Source organism: Condylura cristata, unplaced genomic scaffold, assembly GCF_000260355.1.
Source record: "Condylura cristata isolate star-nosed mole 26May11 unplaced genomic scaffold, ConCri1.0 scaffold00007, whole genome shotgun sequence".
In the NCBI taxonomy this organism is placed as follows: domain Eukaryota; kingdom Metazoa; phylum Chordata; class Mammalia; order Eulipotyphla; family Talpidae; genus Condylura; species Condylura cristata.
This window is the reverse complement of record NW_004567108.1, coordinates 16,663,570-16,680,975: the sequence shown is the minus strand read 5'-3', so window position 1 is coordinate 16,680,975 and position 17,406 is coordinate 16,663,570. Positions and strand designations below refer to the sequence as shown.

The 17,406-nt window shown below is 35.7% G+C and overlaps 1 protein-coding gene across 2 annotated transcripts in view; it reads right to left on the bottom strand.

Moving 5' to 3' along the window:
- NIPBL (Nipped-B homolog (Drosophila)) overlaps positions 1–17,406 on the bottom strand; it is a 163,869-nt gene extending 146,463 nt beyond the window's left edge. For both annotated transcript variants that reach the window (XM_004678099.1, XM_012721861.1), the window contains exon 1: positions 17,064–17,406. The gene's annotated coding sequence lies outside the window, so the exon portion shown is untranslated. The remainder of the gene's footprint in view (positions 1–17,063) is intronic.

Genomic DNA, 17,406 nt, shown 5'->3' with positions numbered 1-17,406 from the left:
GGTAATAAATGTTCTGAAAACAGTGTTGATGGTTACATAATTTTGTTAATATACTAAAACCACACTGATTTCCATCACTGTGCATTTTAAAAGAATGAATGTTATGATCGGTAAGAATGTCAGATAATTTCTAAAACTTTTCAAACTAGTTAAGCCACAAAAGCTATCCACAAACACTTGCTAAAAGCCTGCTCCAAAAAAGACACTACTGGGTGCCACAGGCATTTTATCCCCTTATAGAGTTTATTATCTGAGTGGGTAATACAAATAATGGGAAAAATGACAAAAAAATAAATTGTAGCATGAAAAAGTACAGTACAACAACAGTACAACACCTTGGATAACACAATTAATTTGAGATATGACAGATGAGCCAAATAAAAAACTTGCAACACAGAGTAATTATCTGCGATGCTTCATCTGTGGTATACACCCAAGTTGCCTTATGAAGGAATAATTATATTTCAAAACCAGATGAATCTGAATTGATTTGATTACACTTTCTTTGCTTATGAAGTATCTTCCTTCCCAAAATCACTATAAATGTCACAAATTAGCAAACTTTCATTAGACATATGCTTGAAAAGTATATGTGTTCACCAATTCATAAAGAAAGAGGTAGCTGTCAACTAATAAAAACACTGAGGACTTAATAGCAAGAGTATGTCACAATTTAAAGCATTTTATATATTATTCTTAAGCTGTAACATTTACAGTGCAAAATGATTTCTGAGCAAACTTTTTAAACATAAGGCACCTGTAGGAAAAGATTAGTCCGTTCACTATTTCAACTTTTATTCTAAAATTTTTTATTACTAATTTATATTTGATATGTTTTTAAAGATTTATTTATTTATTTATACAGAACTGGGGTACAAGCCAGAGGTGCAGGGGCTGTGAGAGGATTCACCAGAGACAGAGTGGGAGCAGAACAGGCAGGTCGATGAAGTACAGTGCTGAGGGGAGCAGCAGGCGGGTCAGGAGAGGTCTGCCACACCATGTGGTCCCCTCCAGGGCTGGGGATCGAACACACACTGAAGTGGCTGCAGCTCGCTTGCAGTCTATGTCCTAACCCATTGCACCACCAGGGAGGGTCCTGTATTTGATATTTTTAACTTCAATTTTCTCTCCAATTCTTTTGTCTAATTAATTTACAGTACCTCCTACTCAAACTTCTTTCTTTGATTCTACTCGAACTTTTCCAGTATCTCTTCCATTCTTCAGAACTCAACAGTTCTCTCTAATCTGCTTTTAATTCTAATTCACTAATAATTCTGTAGGCCATGGTTCCTTGCTTCTTTATGACTCAAGAGACGATGTTTTTCTACTATACAGAACAGAAAAAAGTAGATGTGCTATACATAATAGGAAAAAAAAACACAAAGGAATCATTTAGGTAGCCAAGTAAAATCTAGTAGGAGAGAAGTTGAAACAAAAGTCCCAGCATCAAATGTCTAGAACTCATAACTGAACACAGGTAATTATTCAACTAATTCTTGTGAAAATATTAAAATCCTAAGGGACTAGCTAGCTAAAAGAGAAACTTAGAGACTTACCTTAAATCTCCAGAAGGGGGTTATAGTTTGAAAAAAATCCCTAGGTGATTCTGACATGCTCCCTCTCAAAGAAAAAATATAAAACAAAGAAAATGCTTTTGCTTAACTATACTTAGATCCTAGGAAAGCATTAATTTTCATTTTGACATTATGACACCTGACCAATTATTTTTGATGAATCAGCCTGATTCCTTTATAATTTATTCCTGATATTCTTTTAACAAAGCAATTGCCATTTTTAATTTAATTATTTTAAAAGTAGATTTTTAATCCTATTTGTAAAGATAATACTCTCATGAATAAACTAACATCATTTTCACTACAAGATCAATCATGTACAGTTCAGTATAAAACTAAAGAAGCGGTATTCAGATTAAGCTGGATAGAAAAAATATACCAGGAAGGCCCTAGGAAAAGACCTGTACAATAGAAAATCCTACAAGAACGTTCTCTTTATTGATAGTAATATTGTCAATGGACTAGAAAACAAGGCCTCAGCAAAAAGTGGTATTATTGGGGCCTTCCTGGTGGCACAAGGGGTTAAAGCACAGCATTAGAAGCTATACATAGCCTCTGCAGCAAATTAGACCCCCTAGCCAGGGAGATAACCCATATGCCACTGGCACAGCAGATCTCTCCTGTCTAACCCCCTGCTCCCCTCAGCAGTATATTTTAGTCAAGCCACCTGTTCAACTCCCCATTCTGTCTCTGGTGAATCCTCTTAACTGCCGTACCTCTGGCCTGTACCTCAGTTCATATATGCATAAATAAGTAAATTTTTAAAATTAAAAAAAAGTATTTCTGAAAATTTAAACCAAGTAAGATTTTAAAAACAACCACCACACTGGCCCTCCCTGGTGGTGCAGTGGGTTAAAGCACTGCACTGAGAAGCTAAAGTCACTTCTGTAAGAGTTCGATTCCCGCCTGCCGGGAGGTGACCACATGGCCTGGCAGACCTCTCCTGACCCGCCCGCTGCTCCCCTCAGCAGTGTACTTCGTAGATCTGCCTGTTCTGCTCCCCACTCTGTCTCTGATGAAGCCTCTCACCGCCTCTGAGCCTCTGGGCCTGTACCCCAGTTCTGTATGTACAAATAAATCTTAAAAAAAAAAAAATCACATAGTATCTACCATACAGTTTAACCATACTATTAGAGAATTTCAATTTTCTAGGTCAGCCTTGAAAGTAATTTTCAAATAATTCCCAACAGTCCATTCCATCCAGAATATGAAGAGTATACAATGTTTGGTATACTGTATTCTTATTCATATGTGGGCAACTCATTTACTTATACTGATTTTAAAAGCTTTATGTTAATTTTAATTTGAATTTACACCAGAATTAGATTAATAAATTAATTTGTTACCTTGGATAGTCTCACTTGGGGTAATAAGAATCCTTGGATTTCAACACAGTTTTAAAGTTACACTTATATTTCCTTTTCAAAAATCTACAAAGATTTAGCTTCCTCATGAAATAATCCTCTATTAGTCCAACTCGTAATTAATGTACTTTGTCAAAGATAAATCTAATGTCTTCTGAACTCTGAGAGCTTCGGAATCTTAAGTGTTTATGTTCCCATATCCATCATACATCTGACTATACTATAGGTCAGCTAATCTCGACATTCCTCAAACTGTATCATCACCTCCTTCCTCCTACCCACTGTGCAATTCTTATAACTGTCTCTTATATTTCTGATTTTAGTGACCAAACCAAGCATATCCCAGGTCCACATGTGAAACCTGTGAATCAAAAAGACATCCTTCACTTTTTCATTCTCCTTTACCCATCTGCCTACATATCAACACCAAATAATACTCATGCTAACTCCTTAGTATTTGTTTCAGATGACCTCCACAGTCTGTGTTCGTTAATGACTTTATCAATTGGCATCATTTGCTTGCTATCTAATTCCTGTCAAAATATTTTTTAAATATAAAATATACTTCATTACTAAGTTTCTTTATTCCCATGCTTTTAAATTAAAATGTATTCTTAAAGGTATATATGCATTCCTTCTTACATGAACCCTCTGTCACTCTTGTAGCTTCAAACCTTCTCAGTATACTTCTTTTCCAGCCACAAGCTCAAAAATCTAACTAATGGCCTTCAACATGAAATTAAATTTACATACTACTTATAGTATAAATTAGGTGATCCATCCTCAGTGCTCCTATTGTACTGTTAACCTTGATAATGTGACATAATCTTTGATTTTCTGTCCACTTTCGACTGAGATCATTGAAGCCAAGTCTCAAATTTTATTTTATAATTTCTAATGCCAGATAGTTCCTGAAACAGAGGAAACAATGTTTGGAAAATAACAGAATGAATGTGAGGTCATGGCCATGTAAATATCACATTAGTGAACTTTTCCTTTTAGTATGTTCTAAACTACAATCTTCCTACCAGTTTTTCCCCTGCAGATAAAGGATCTATGAACCCTTACTTTTATAACTCTTCAACTGTATCTCTAGGAATTACTCTCTTCTTTCATTTATCTAGATTTCTTTTTATTCTTTGATTTCTGTTTTCATTAATTCATAAAAATCATACATTCTGAGGAATATATTTTATAACTGGTCTAAATGTCACTTGGCTGGTAACTAGATTAGATTCTATACTAATGATAATCCCAGGTTGAAAAGCCCTGGGTCCCCCTGGTGGTACAAGGGGTTAAGACCCAGCAGTCTGAAGCTATCCTCAGCCACTAAAGCACTAGTTCAATCCCCAACCAGGAAGCCATCCATACGGTGGAGCAGACCTCACCTGTTTCACCCACTGCTCCACTCAGCAGCATATTTTCAGTAGAGCAGTCTATTCTGCTCCCCACTCTGTCTGGTGAATCCTCTCACCCTCCACACCTCTGGCCTACACCCCAGCTCATGTATGCATAAATAAATCAATCTTTAAAAAAAAAAGTTCAAAAGTATACTGAAGAGAGCATAGCCACAAATGGGGGGTGGGGGGAGGAAGAGCATTCAAATAATTTAAGAATAATTATAATAGGAAATACGCACCTATATGGGGGAAAGTGCATTTATTGAATGAATTAAGACATGAATGACTATAAAGATTAAAGAAAGGTAAAACTATTTTTTTTGGAAATCATTAAGATAATTGTAAAAATGCTCAAAGTTTTTGGTCCAACTTCCACTTATAAAAATCTAGTCTAGTTGAAGAAAGCACCCCAAAGAGAAAAAAGCTGTAGACAGAAAGATATTTCACTGCCTCATTTTTATACAGAGTGAAAGCATATGAAATGTCAAATAGTACAATGACTAAGAAAATGTATCAGTCATCAGCTGGAAAAAAAAAATGAATGAACATTCTAAGTAACTATGAACATAGTATAGGAAATGAGGAAACAATTTTATCATACAACCTTAAAATCTTGAGAATGACTATGACCACAAATATATATTTAACCATAATTAAAATTAAGTATTTTTATTAAAAACTTAAGTTGGGAAAACAAAATTTGAGATAATAGATATTTTTCCTGTTTTCCAAATAGCATGTAGTATTTTCCTTCTGTAAGTGGGAAAAAAAAACTAAGAAAATACTTTAACTTTGAGGTTCTTGAAAATTTTAAGTTCTAAAATTCACAATTTATTTAAACATACCAAAAAACCCTAAGTAGCTTTGGTCCTCAAAAACTGGGCAGTTGCCAAGCTGTGAAATTTTTGTAAACATTAAGATTTTGGTAGTTATCTTACAGTTGACACTGAAACCATGGAATTAGTGTAAGCAATATAGTTTGAGCTAGGTAGTAGCATTTTAAGAGATTTAGATAGTGAACTTCATTGCAAGTTGTAAATCATACTAGTTTGTAGTTTTCTGGCCCCCTCATCTGATAATTATGACATTCAATGGCACTTTGAGACACACTACAATCAATAATCGAAAAAGACTGAAGGACTGTAATACCTCCCTCCTTTCCCCACCAAAACCTCCCAATTTCTAATATGTATGTTTAGATTATGCAAGTCATTATAGCTCTGAGCATACCAATTTGTCCCCAAGAAGCAAGAATGAAAGTCTAGAGGTAATAACTGAAATCAGAAGCAGAGATGGGATGTGAATAAAAATGTAAAAAACAAAACACAGAACACTTCTCTATACATATATTTTCCTCTATCCAGCTAAACAAAACTAATCGTCTAAATAATTTAAAAAATTACAACCTTTTTTTTTTGCTTTAAATGCTGTCCTACCTTTTATGAACTTTATGTTTCCTTTCATCTATCAAACACGCTCAGTATCTAAGCAAGCTGCACCCCGCTTCTGTCATACCTAGATTCCAAAACTGAACTACACAAATTGATTTATTCAACAATTATTTATTGCTTACTTGTGAAAGTCACTACCAAGACACATTAACAAGACAGGGTACTCGCTTCGGCCTTAATAAAGTGCCTTTGACTTTACCTCATTTTCTAGAAAATACGGTAATTAGCACTAGAGCAAAATATAGCATCTATTATTCCTTTATAACACTCAATACAATGAAGTAAATGTTTCCTTTTTTTTTTCAAGAGAGTATTACAAGAGAATGCTCAGGTTTATTAAAATCACTAACTAGGCCAGGCGGGCCCACCCTCCCTCCCTGGTGGCGCAATGGGTTATAGCACAGCATTCTGTAGCACTGCAGCCATCTCAGCATGAGTTCCATCCCCAGCCAAGGAGCTGACCCACATGGCACAGCAGACCTCTCCTGTCTGACCTGCTGCTCCCCTCAGCAGTGTACTTTGTGTCAATCTGCCTATTCTGCTCCCCACTCTCTCTGGTGAATTCTCTCACTGCCCCTGCACCTCTAGCCTGTACCCCAGTTCCCTATAAATAAATCTTAAACAAAACTAAACAAAACAAAACAAAAAACCACTAACTCTAAGTAGATCCTTTTGATCAAATTGAGAAATAAAGGAGACAAAACCATGAGCAGTAATTTCCAAACTCACAAACACTTAACAGTTACAAATTATCTGACTCCTCATTAAAATGTTCGCATGCCTACCAACTGCACTATATGAGATCCTACTGCATCTGTTTCTTTATTTCTCTGTTGTTTGCAACAAAAACTGAAAATGTTACTCAAGTGAACTTGTTTGATTCTACAGGAGAATCAATCAAAAAATCCTTTATTTACTTTTCCACCTACGTTCCCATTTTCTTCTCAATTCAGACCCTGCTCCTGAATACATAATACACAGAGTATTAAAATGAATGAACATATGCATGGAATGTATTACTGTAAAAGTAATGTATAGAAAGATGAAACTGAGTTCAAACTAGTCAACTGTCCTAGATTCTAGATGGAAATATGTCCAGAAGATAGTGGCATTTAAGATATAAAGCAAGAAAGCCCCTGAAGATTACAGCTTAATTTTAAATACCAAAGTCCAAGCAAATGAGCAAAAAAAGTATCCTAACATTGGATACTTTTTTTTTTTTTTTTACAATTACCTCTATATCTTTCTTAAAATATCAGGATCTCTTCTATCTGGTAAGCTATATATTCACACCCACTCTGAAAACGGGTAGACTCAAGTGATACTTAAATACACGTTATGTCAGAAATGGGTGAGTAACTTAACTGGAGATACAATAAAGGAGAAGAATCAAGCACTACAACCAAGTTTCTAGTTGATGGTGGAAACATTAACAATCTAATTCACACATTTGTATGAAGTTTTCTTCTTGGGTGGGAGAGAAGTAAGAGTAGTGAAGGATTGAGGGATGAATTCAGATTTATCTACTTTTGAATTTACTGTATTTGTGGGACATTAGGAGATGTTTGGAAGACAGCTATATTTTCCCAGGAGAGAAATATATTCTGTAGATAGATGTTTCAGCCATCAGCATAAAGGTAGAAAAGCAAGTAAGAACTCATGTGCAGAGAGATAAGATCAATAGGAACAGAATAAAGGCAGAAGAACCACCTTGGGAATACCAATGTTTGAGGGATAAGTAGAAGAGGAAAAACTATCAAGAGTCTACAAATGAGAGGTGAAATACACAGATGAAGGAGACTGATATACCTGAACCCAAGGGAGAGCGAAAACAACTTTAAAAAGACAGTAAGAAAAAACAAAAAATGTGGTCAAGTAAAATGATCAGAAAATGACCCTTTTTTCATGGTCTGCCCCAACTATCAATTAGTACTGCTTCTCTAATGCTAAGCATTAAAAGGGTAGGCAATGATTGCTCTTCACTATGACCTATGCTCTATTTTTAGTATAAACAGTATACATTAAACTTTAAGCAAATATAAACTAAATATTTGGTGTTATTGTATCATTCCTTATTTCTTGTTCCATTTACTATTTACTATATACTAAAAATATGTAACAGTTATCTACTTTAATTATGATGAAAAAGAGGGTAATGTCTACCCACTTGGTAAATGAGCTAACCTGAGAGCATTAATTAATATAAATAAATACCACTTAATAATAATGTCAATTAAAATATTTTTATTGTGAAGAGTAAAAATGAACAACTAAAATTGTGTCTAATAATAAAACAACTGAGGATCTGAGAGAACTGTCTTAAAACTGCCTTTTTCGACAGAATCGCACAAAAATCAGAGATTATATAAATTCAATTTAAAAATTCAATGACCAACAAATTACTTCAAGTGCAACAACGTGGATAAATATCAAAAATCTTATGCTAAGTGAAAGAAAGCCAGATGCAAGAGCCTACAATGCTGTGTGATTCCATTTATATGACATTCTAGAAAAGACAATTATAGGGACAGAAATTAGATCTTACTGGCAAAGGCAGGAGTAGAGGTAGGAAACAGATTACAAAGGAACATAAGGGAAGTTTTGGAGGAAACAGAAATATTCTACGTCTTGATTGGGTGGTGGGTATGATACTGTATAGGTTTTTCAAAACTCATCAACCTGTACACAGAGAGTTACACTATGCCCAAATAGACTTTAAATAAAAAAATTTAGTCATCATATCACTATTCTAGTTGAATAGCATTTTCATGTCCTATAATGTATTTCTCTGTACAGCTAACTTAGCTACATTGCTATTTTACATACTATTTAAGTTAGCAAAAAATAAAAAATAAAAACTACAACACCCAAACATAAAACAGGGAAAGTATTTAGGTGACCTCCCTCTATCAGTCAACTCCTATATCTTACTCCCAATTTCATCACCAAAGAGGTCAACACACAAAAAAAAAACCTACCTATACTTTACAATCTCCACTAACAGCTGAAAAGGGTTGTTTTTCATTTGATTACCCTCATATACAAGTTAAATTACATATATATTGTTAGGAAAGTATATAAGTAAACTGTTCTTACCCCAAAAAGCAGTAACAGTCGAGGACAATATTTATAGTCAAGAAAAGTGTATTTTAAAATGAACACAATTCTTAAAATTAAAATTGCATTTGTGACTTAGATTTAGCAATATAGTTTAAGAAATATCACACAGCTCAGTCCTAATTATTAGTTCAAAAAAAAAAAAATGTAGTGAACCCTACAATGTACAACAAGTACTATGATGATGTAAATGACAAAGATGAAAAAATACTGTCTCTTTGCTTACATAAAGTTGATTTACTACAGCTGAAAAACAGGAAAAAATTATTTTATCAGGAGATACAATAAGATGACAAACTCCATGAAATGCAATGACCAGAGCGAATTTCACAAAAAGTCATGCTGGGCCTCCCTGTGGCCTAGGAGTCAAGTGTCAGTTGCTATCATCCTAAGGCCTGAGTTGTTTGATCCCCAGCCAAGGATCTGACCCACATATGACAGAGCAGACCTCTCTTTATCATGCCCACTGCTCCCCTTAGCAGTGTATTTCAGTAAATCTGCCTGTCTGCTCCCCACCCTGTCTCTAGTGAATCCACTCACCCCCCTGCACTGCTGGCCTACACCCCTGGCCTATACCCCTTAATGCAAAAATAAATAATTGGAAAAAAAAAAAAAGAGAGAGAAAGATAATGCTTTTGTTTCTTCATTAAACAAAAATTATAGTCCTTGAACTAATGTTCTGATAAGTAATGCATATCTACAGAAAAATTAGAATTGCTATACAAATGTATATTACTGCAGTTAATATCAATGATTTGTCACCAGCAATATTTAGATTTATAAAGATCTCAGACTCTGAGGCCTTTCAAACTGTTTGAGGTTTCAACAAAGAAAGTAACACACAGCAACACTATATACATAGTGTAAATCCTACCACCTACATTAATCTAAGTAAAAATTTGCTCAAAGGGAGGTAACGACTGAGTAGACACTGACAGAGAAGGAAAAAAAAAATAAGAAAAAAAGCTAAAACAATAGGGTGAACAGATAGTTAAATTAAAAGTATGTATGTCTTTAAGGATAATCTGAAAGTAGATTAAGTTACAGCAACTGGATTCCAATTTCTTTTCTCAAAGGAAACGAGTCATAGAACTAACTTTTAGGCCATTACAATTTCAACTTTCAAACTTAAGAGTTTTCTGAGGCATAGGCAGAGCTCTGGAAACAAACACTATTTCATGTGGATTAATTTTTTAAGATTAGTTTTAAAAAGAAGTTATGCCAATTTACATCCATGTAAAATTTCAATGTGGTCATTACCAAGGAAAAACAAAATCACACATGAAGACAACCAAAAACTGGTTTTAAAATCTCAAAAGGATTGCAAACTAGCAGTTTAGAGATAACTCTGTGATGTATGTCCTTGGTAGGTTTAATTTCAAGAACACTTTTGTTTGCAAATATAAGAACTAGATACATATTCTTAGAGTAAACTATAGTTTTGAGTTTTAATAATTCAGTGTTTCAAGCACTGATAAGTTTTAAGGGATATCGAATCAATAAGCTTTTTAAATAAGCAGGCACTTCATTTGCACAAGATTAAGAATTGAGAAAGTAGAAATGACTCAAATATGTTAACTCTAATAATAAGGAATACAGCATTTCAAAATTATGTAACTGCTTCTGAATTTCTCAGGAGAGGTTAAAGTTGAAAAATTATTTTAATAAATAGTGCTGCTAGTTTCATGGTTTTGCATACTGACAAAACTTTCCTTTCTGCCAAAGGCAAATACACACAAAACTTTCAAGAGTTTGGTATGTTCATGTTAAATGACACATTACAGGTGTGTAAGATAAAAAAAAAATTAACTACATAAATTAGTGTGAACCCTAATGCTGAGAATACTAATGCTTATAATTTTTCTATAAAAAATAAGAATCACAAAAGGGCTTTCCCTAATTTCAAAAGCTCTTGCAAAGACACAGCATGCATATAGTTAAAAACTGGCATTTTAGGCCCTCCCTGGTGGTACAGCGGGTTAAAGCACTGCACTGAGAATCTAAAGCCGCTTCAGCATGAGTTCGATTCCGGCCTGCCCCGGAGGTGACCACATGGCGTGGCAGACCTCTCCTGACCTGCCCGCTGCTCCCCTCAGCAGTGTACTTCGTAGATCTGCCTGTTCTGTTCCCCACTCTGGTGAAGCCTCTCACCGCCCCTCAGCCTCTGGCCTGCACCCCAGTTCTGTATGCACAAATAAATAAATCTTTAAAAAAAAAACTGGCATTTTATTTAAATACATAAATTTGTACACAAACTTTATATGTTGGTTAAACTATATTTGTTGTAAAGTTTTTTTTAAAAGATTAATCCAATAAGCTATGTTACAACTAATCAAGACATTTTAGAATTCCTCTTCAAAATTATCTTTAGGATGTCTTTATAAGCTACTCAAGACTCACTACTTACAACCAAGGCTAACCATTTTATCAAAAATTTTATCATAAACCTTGAAAGATTCAGGGTAGATGAATGGAAAAGAATAAAAATGGAAGAATTAAGACATATCTGGATTGAAATTCTATCTGTAATACTTAATAGATTTGTCCCTCTGGATAGATTAGCTTCAATTTCCTTGTCTGTAAAAAACGAGACCAACACCATCTCAATGGGTAGTTCAGAGGTTCAAATCACCATACAGGGTATAGGGGTTCACACTGATGGTAAAGCATCAACTCTGGAGACCTTTCTCTTCTTTCTTCTACTTATTAGCTGGGTGAGCATAAACAAGTCACTTAATCTTTGTATACCACAACTTTCTCAAGCAAATAAAGATAATAATGACAACCAAACTTGCAATAAATCTGGAAAAACTGAGAAAATCTATATAAAGCACTGGTACAATTTTTGACACATGGAAATCACTCAAAATAGTACATATAAAGCACTCAATACTGTGCCAGACATGCACAAAAATCTTACTAAATTTTCATTTTCCTAAACTTCTAGATTACATTTTACTTTCTCTAAAATTCAAATTATGCCCGAAAATATAGTTGCCATTAAGAGCAGGAGACTATTTCAAAGACTCTAAAGATAATTACTAAAGTAATTCCTCTCAGATTATTATATATACATAATATGTATATATATATATATATATATATATAATGGCAGCAGCTCTGAGGAATGCACAACTTGCCAAGTTGTGATGGTTTGAAAGAATATTTATTGGCTATATAAATATCAGAATTTTTAAAAAATCAGAAATCAGTCATACTACTTTATAGGTTCATCCACTATACTACAAGTGGTCATAGACATTTCTATGAATGAAATCACTCTCTAAAACTGAGCTTTTTCTTTCCAAAAATAGATGCCTTGACAAATAATTTCAATTACATCTAAAAAATTGTACAGTAAAAAAACAGACTGCTTAACAAACTCAAATTTAAAACACATTGTAAAGATTTGTTGATTACAATAATGTTACATAAAAAATAGTCTCAATTCTATTTTAGTTGTCTGAGGTTTACAATGACAGAGCAATCAAAATATAATGATTTCACAAAAAATGGAAATGAAGACTCTTAAATGCTAAAGAAAAATATAAGTCAAATTAATCATTTACTAATTACAAAACAATGGGTAGTTTTCCAACCTTCACAGTCTCTGTTTCTAAATCTATTTATTGAGCTTGTTTGAAGAATTAAATGAGGTAATATTATGGAGATGTACTTTACACAATGCCTGCCAAATAATAAGTCCTCAAAGTCTTATCTAGTTAGCAACACTATATAAATAATTGCTCCCAAAATTATCACTTTGGGGGTACAGAATAATATGCCTAAACCTTAATGTAATCTGAGAAAACCTCATTCATTAAAACTGATGCCAGGTTTATACCAAAACAAAAGAGTATACTAGAGAAGTATCTAAACTGTTTGAAAGTACTTTTATTATTTAAATAATAATTTAACTTGCTTGGGCAAAAAATTCTGATCCCAGAAAATGCCTTTTATTTAACATTATAATGAACATGACCAAAAAAGCAATTTTTTAAATTGCTTTTAATCAACTAGAAGCACTAAAATTCCATGGTACTAATTTTTTTAAATGGAATTTAGAAAACAAAACTTTCATTTGTCATTGTTTACTGTGTGTGTGTGTGTGTGTGTGTGTGTGGCTAGTTCACTTGCATTTCTTAGGAGAGACATGTATAAATAAACTCAATTGTTCAGTTACCAAATATACAAGAGGTCTACTCTAAAGTACCATTTTCATAGTAGGAAAATATAACTAAGAGACAGGCATCATATCTCTCTAAAAGATGAAGGAAAAGCACCTTGGACTACGATAACTGAAAATCAGGGCCAGCAATGAGCAACACCTTGTTTATACTTTTCTTAAAGCAACATAATCTAATAAAAAACTAGTTAAGAATCCTGATTCCCCCACTGACTCACTACTTGAGCACACACTACTCACTAAATAAATCAGGTGACCTCTGGGTGTCAAGTTTTTCATCAAAAAATGAAAATCATACTGGTCACTTCTCTAACAGGGAAATGAGCTTACAAATGAACTCAGGTCACCTTGAAACAAGACCAGTATAAAAATACAAAGAATAATTACAAATGACAACTGCTACAAAAAGGAAGCACTTTACTTAAAAATATTTTTAAATGATGTGAAATGCTATATAAAACCATAAGTTAACAACAAAGCCATCTTGGTTTGCTCCAAATATTAAAATAGATATCTCCTACCAAACAGTTAATCACCAGGCTTCTGTAAAGTTCCTAGTCAGCAATTTCCTACACATTTTATGGCAAATAAGTGTGATGAACAGAAGTTACATTTTTTGAAAACTAATTATTACTTCAGTCTTCCAATCATACACATAAAACGGAAATGTTCATTAGTTTAAAATTTCAAAGTTACTTACAAATCATGCTTTTAGTAGTAACCAATGGGATATGGAATATTAAAGGTACTATATAAAACTCAAACTCTACTTTTCATTTATGCTTGTTTAATTTTTACATCTAAATAGAGAGTAAAAATACCACAATAGGGTATGTCAAAATATAACACAGATGGGTTCAACTGTTTCTAGGCAGTTTGATGGCAGCTTGGTATGAAAAAATTAAATATGAAATTAATTTAAGATGCTTTAGAAAATACATGTTTTTTAATTGAATAGTCCAGTTTCAAATAAAAAAATTTCATGTTTGACTTGTATAGCTTTGATCATATTCTTTTTTAAATTTAATAATGATCACTACCAAAAAAAAAAAAGCCTTACCAGACTGAAAACTTTCACTTTTATTCCCTAGAGATCTCAAATAGACAATCTTTCTTCCAAATACAACTTTTTTTAAACTTTTTTTAAAGGAAGACAATATTATAATAATCTCCAGCACAAGTTCAAACCTTTAATTACTGAATGACTTTCAAAAGTAAGCTCCTATGTTCTCTTTCTTCTCAAAATACCAAACATAGTTAAGCATTTAACATTTGACAGTCACTTAATTTATATAAGACTTTACTTTAAAACTGTTTTCTAGTAACAATTGTTAAGTTGTAGGTAACTGTAGACTCAAGAGCAATAACAAACCAGACTGTTGAAATTTTTTTTAGGTATGTCAGCAAACCTTTCTCCAAATAATATAACTAAACTATAAAATTACTTTAATACCTATGATTCTCTCCTTTCACTGATTAAAAAAAATGGAAATACAAGTTTAGCTACTAGTGACTGTCTCAATCAACACAGGGAACGTAGAGTATACTCTTCATAATCTCTAAGGAAAAACAAGTTATTCCGTCCAACTAAATTATCGAAAATCAAAAGTTTGAATTTAGGTTTTATTTGCTTCCTAGAATGTTTTTCTCTTAGAAAAGCTTGTTCAATTGGTCTGGACCAAACCAAAAATAAATTTCAGTACACTTTAAAGAAATGATTATGCTATCTTAATGCAAGTTATCACATAAATTATACTATTTACAGATTACTAAATAGCAATTCACTTTAGTCCCAAAGTCACAAGGAAAAAGATGAATCACGTAAACACACTTAACACACTAATTCAAACATACGTGTGAGAAAGCTCCCTTTAACTACAAAACTCTAAAAAATAAGTTGCTTCTATTGATGAAAACTAAGCAAGGAGAACTATTCTTCCATTACCTTCAGTAGAAATGTGCTCATCCCTACACCTACCTCTCAGTATGTTATTTAAATAAAAGTTGTAAAGACAATCGCAGGAACATATAAGGATCTATAAAACATTTATATGGGAAGCCCCCCTACCCCAAATTCTCTGGTTTCTTAAGTGAAATGTTCCTCCCTCTCTATCCCCCCCCCTCCATATAGCCGGGCCGCATGCCCCCCACCCAGAGTAGGCTTGAGGCCCTGTAGCAAACAGTGTCTAACAGGAGCAGGCAGCACAAAGACAGGAATGGGAGATTAGTGGGAGGGAGGGAGGCCGGGATTGGGGCTCAGCAGGAGCTTCAGGCTTTTTAAAATTCAAACTGCTCCCTGACCAATACAAATCACGGACACGCTACTGACTACTACACGGATTTATAGCATTAAAAACATGCCTAGTACGTGACAGCTATATTAACTTCAGTCTTTTAAACATTTATCCATACGTTTGGGGGAAATGGGAAGCCATTTATTTTAAGCAGAATGTTAAACTCAAAAATAGCCTTCAGAAAAGTTACTTATTTCACGACAATAATTTAATGAGACCCAAAAAATTCGAACTAATGTAACACCCACTAGTGAAACACCGGACTTTGTGGAGCGGCGTTGCTTCATTCTAACCAATGAAAGTTTTCCTCCAGTGACTATGAGACAAAGTATCAAAACAGTCTAACCCAGGTACACTTATTTTTTAGCAATCTGTACGACTAGGGGACTTTTGAATTGGTTGCTTTCCCTTCTAGCAACTGAGGTCACCAACGCCTCCAGAAGCCAGCTTGAAGCACCTAACTTATTCCTGGACTATAATTCGTTAACACAGAACTGATCTTTTTCTCCAGCATTTACAAATACATTTGACCTATTAAAATGACACCTCTCTCATTACACAGTCAAACATCATGGGCACAAACAGCCAATGGCAATCCTGGGACCTCGAGAAGATCTGCCCTGACATGAAAGGATGGCACCTTCTACATTTTTTTTAACCTCACAGAGATTTGAAACGTAACTTAATTTCTCTCCTGTTCGAGAAAATCGGTTTTCCCTGCCTCTCGGCCCAGTTCTCAGAACATTCAGAATTCTTTGTATGTTTCCCCACCTCGAAATCAGGAAGTGCCTGAGTGTTTTACGTAGAGTCGTTCAAAATTGTCCTTATATAACGAATACCAATATAAAGTGGCAGGGCAAACCTGTCAAGTACTTTAGACTGGTCTGAATAAAAAGTCCATGTGCAGCACACACTGTCAAACAACAACATAAACGCTCTTGGGGGAGGGGGGCTTCTGCAGCGTCTACCACAGGAAGGTTTTCTCTATGAAATATTCATGTGGACGGTTTAATTCTTTAAAAAAAAAAGGGGGGGGCGGAAGAAACCGAGTCTTTATTAACTTTCCAACATCCAAACAAGTTTTACACCGGGAAAGAATTACCACAGGATCCGTGTCTGAGTATTTACATTTGTCTCACTAACTGAAACTACTTCCTCCCTTCATGGGGTCACAGGGGGAAGAAGGGGGGTTGTTTGTTTCACTGGGACGTTCCCCACTCCCGGACCAGGAAAGTTGTAAATATGGGGACGATCAGGGCACATTTGCTGTTAGTTGTATTGTTTCCGCCTCCTCACTAGCTACGGCTCCTCTCCCGGGCGAGGCCTGTCACCGACCAGCAGTAGCTCCGCTCAGCCCGGAGCTCTCCTAATCCCCGAGCTCAAGTAGATTCCGCTGGCCCGCGGCCTGCACTCTCCGCCGGGCCTACGCCTCCCCGGCCGCCCGGCAGGAGCCCCGTCCCCGCCACCGGAGCCAGCCGGGAGCGGGCACAAAACCACCGCCACCCAGGGCGGCTGCCACCAGAGAGGAGCGAACTCTAGACTCGCCCGTGGAGGAGACGTGGGGCCGCTAAGGAAACGGCGGGGAGGGGAGCGAGGAGGAGAGACGCTGAGGACCTGGCGCTGGCGCCGCCGCCGCCGCCGCCGCCGCCGCCGCCGAAATAAAGAGCAGGAATTTACCTGGGCGAATCGGCGTCTGAATCCAAGGGGAGGCCGAGGCCGCTGTGGCGAGAGACTATAATCCGGGCCGGGAGGGGGGGTGGCTACGGCTCCTCTTCCGTCTCCTCAGTGCGGGGAACATGTAGAGCCGGGGGGAGACCAGCCGAGAAGACAAATCGCTGCTTCTTCTTCCTCCTCCTCCTCCTTCTCCCACATAGAAACACTCACAAACACCCGACCAGGGGCCCGAGCTACCGGGGGGGCATCGCCGCCGGCCCGGGAACCAATCCTCCAGTCGGCGGGGGCGTCCCTCCCTGCGGCTTGGTGGTGTCGGGTGAGTCGGTACCGACGGAGGGAGGGGGGG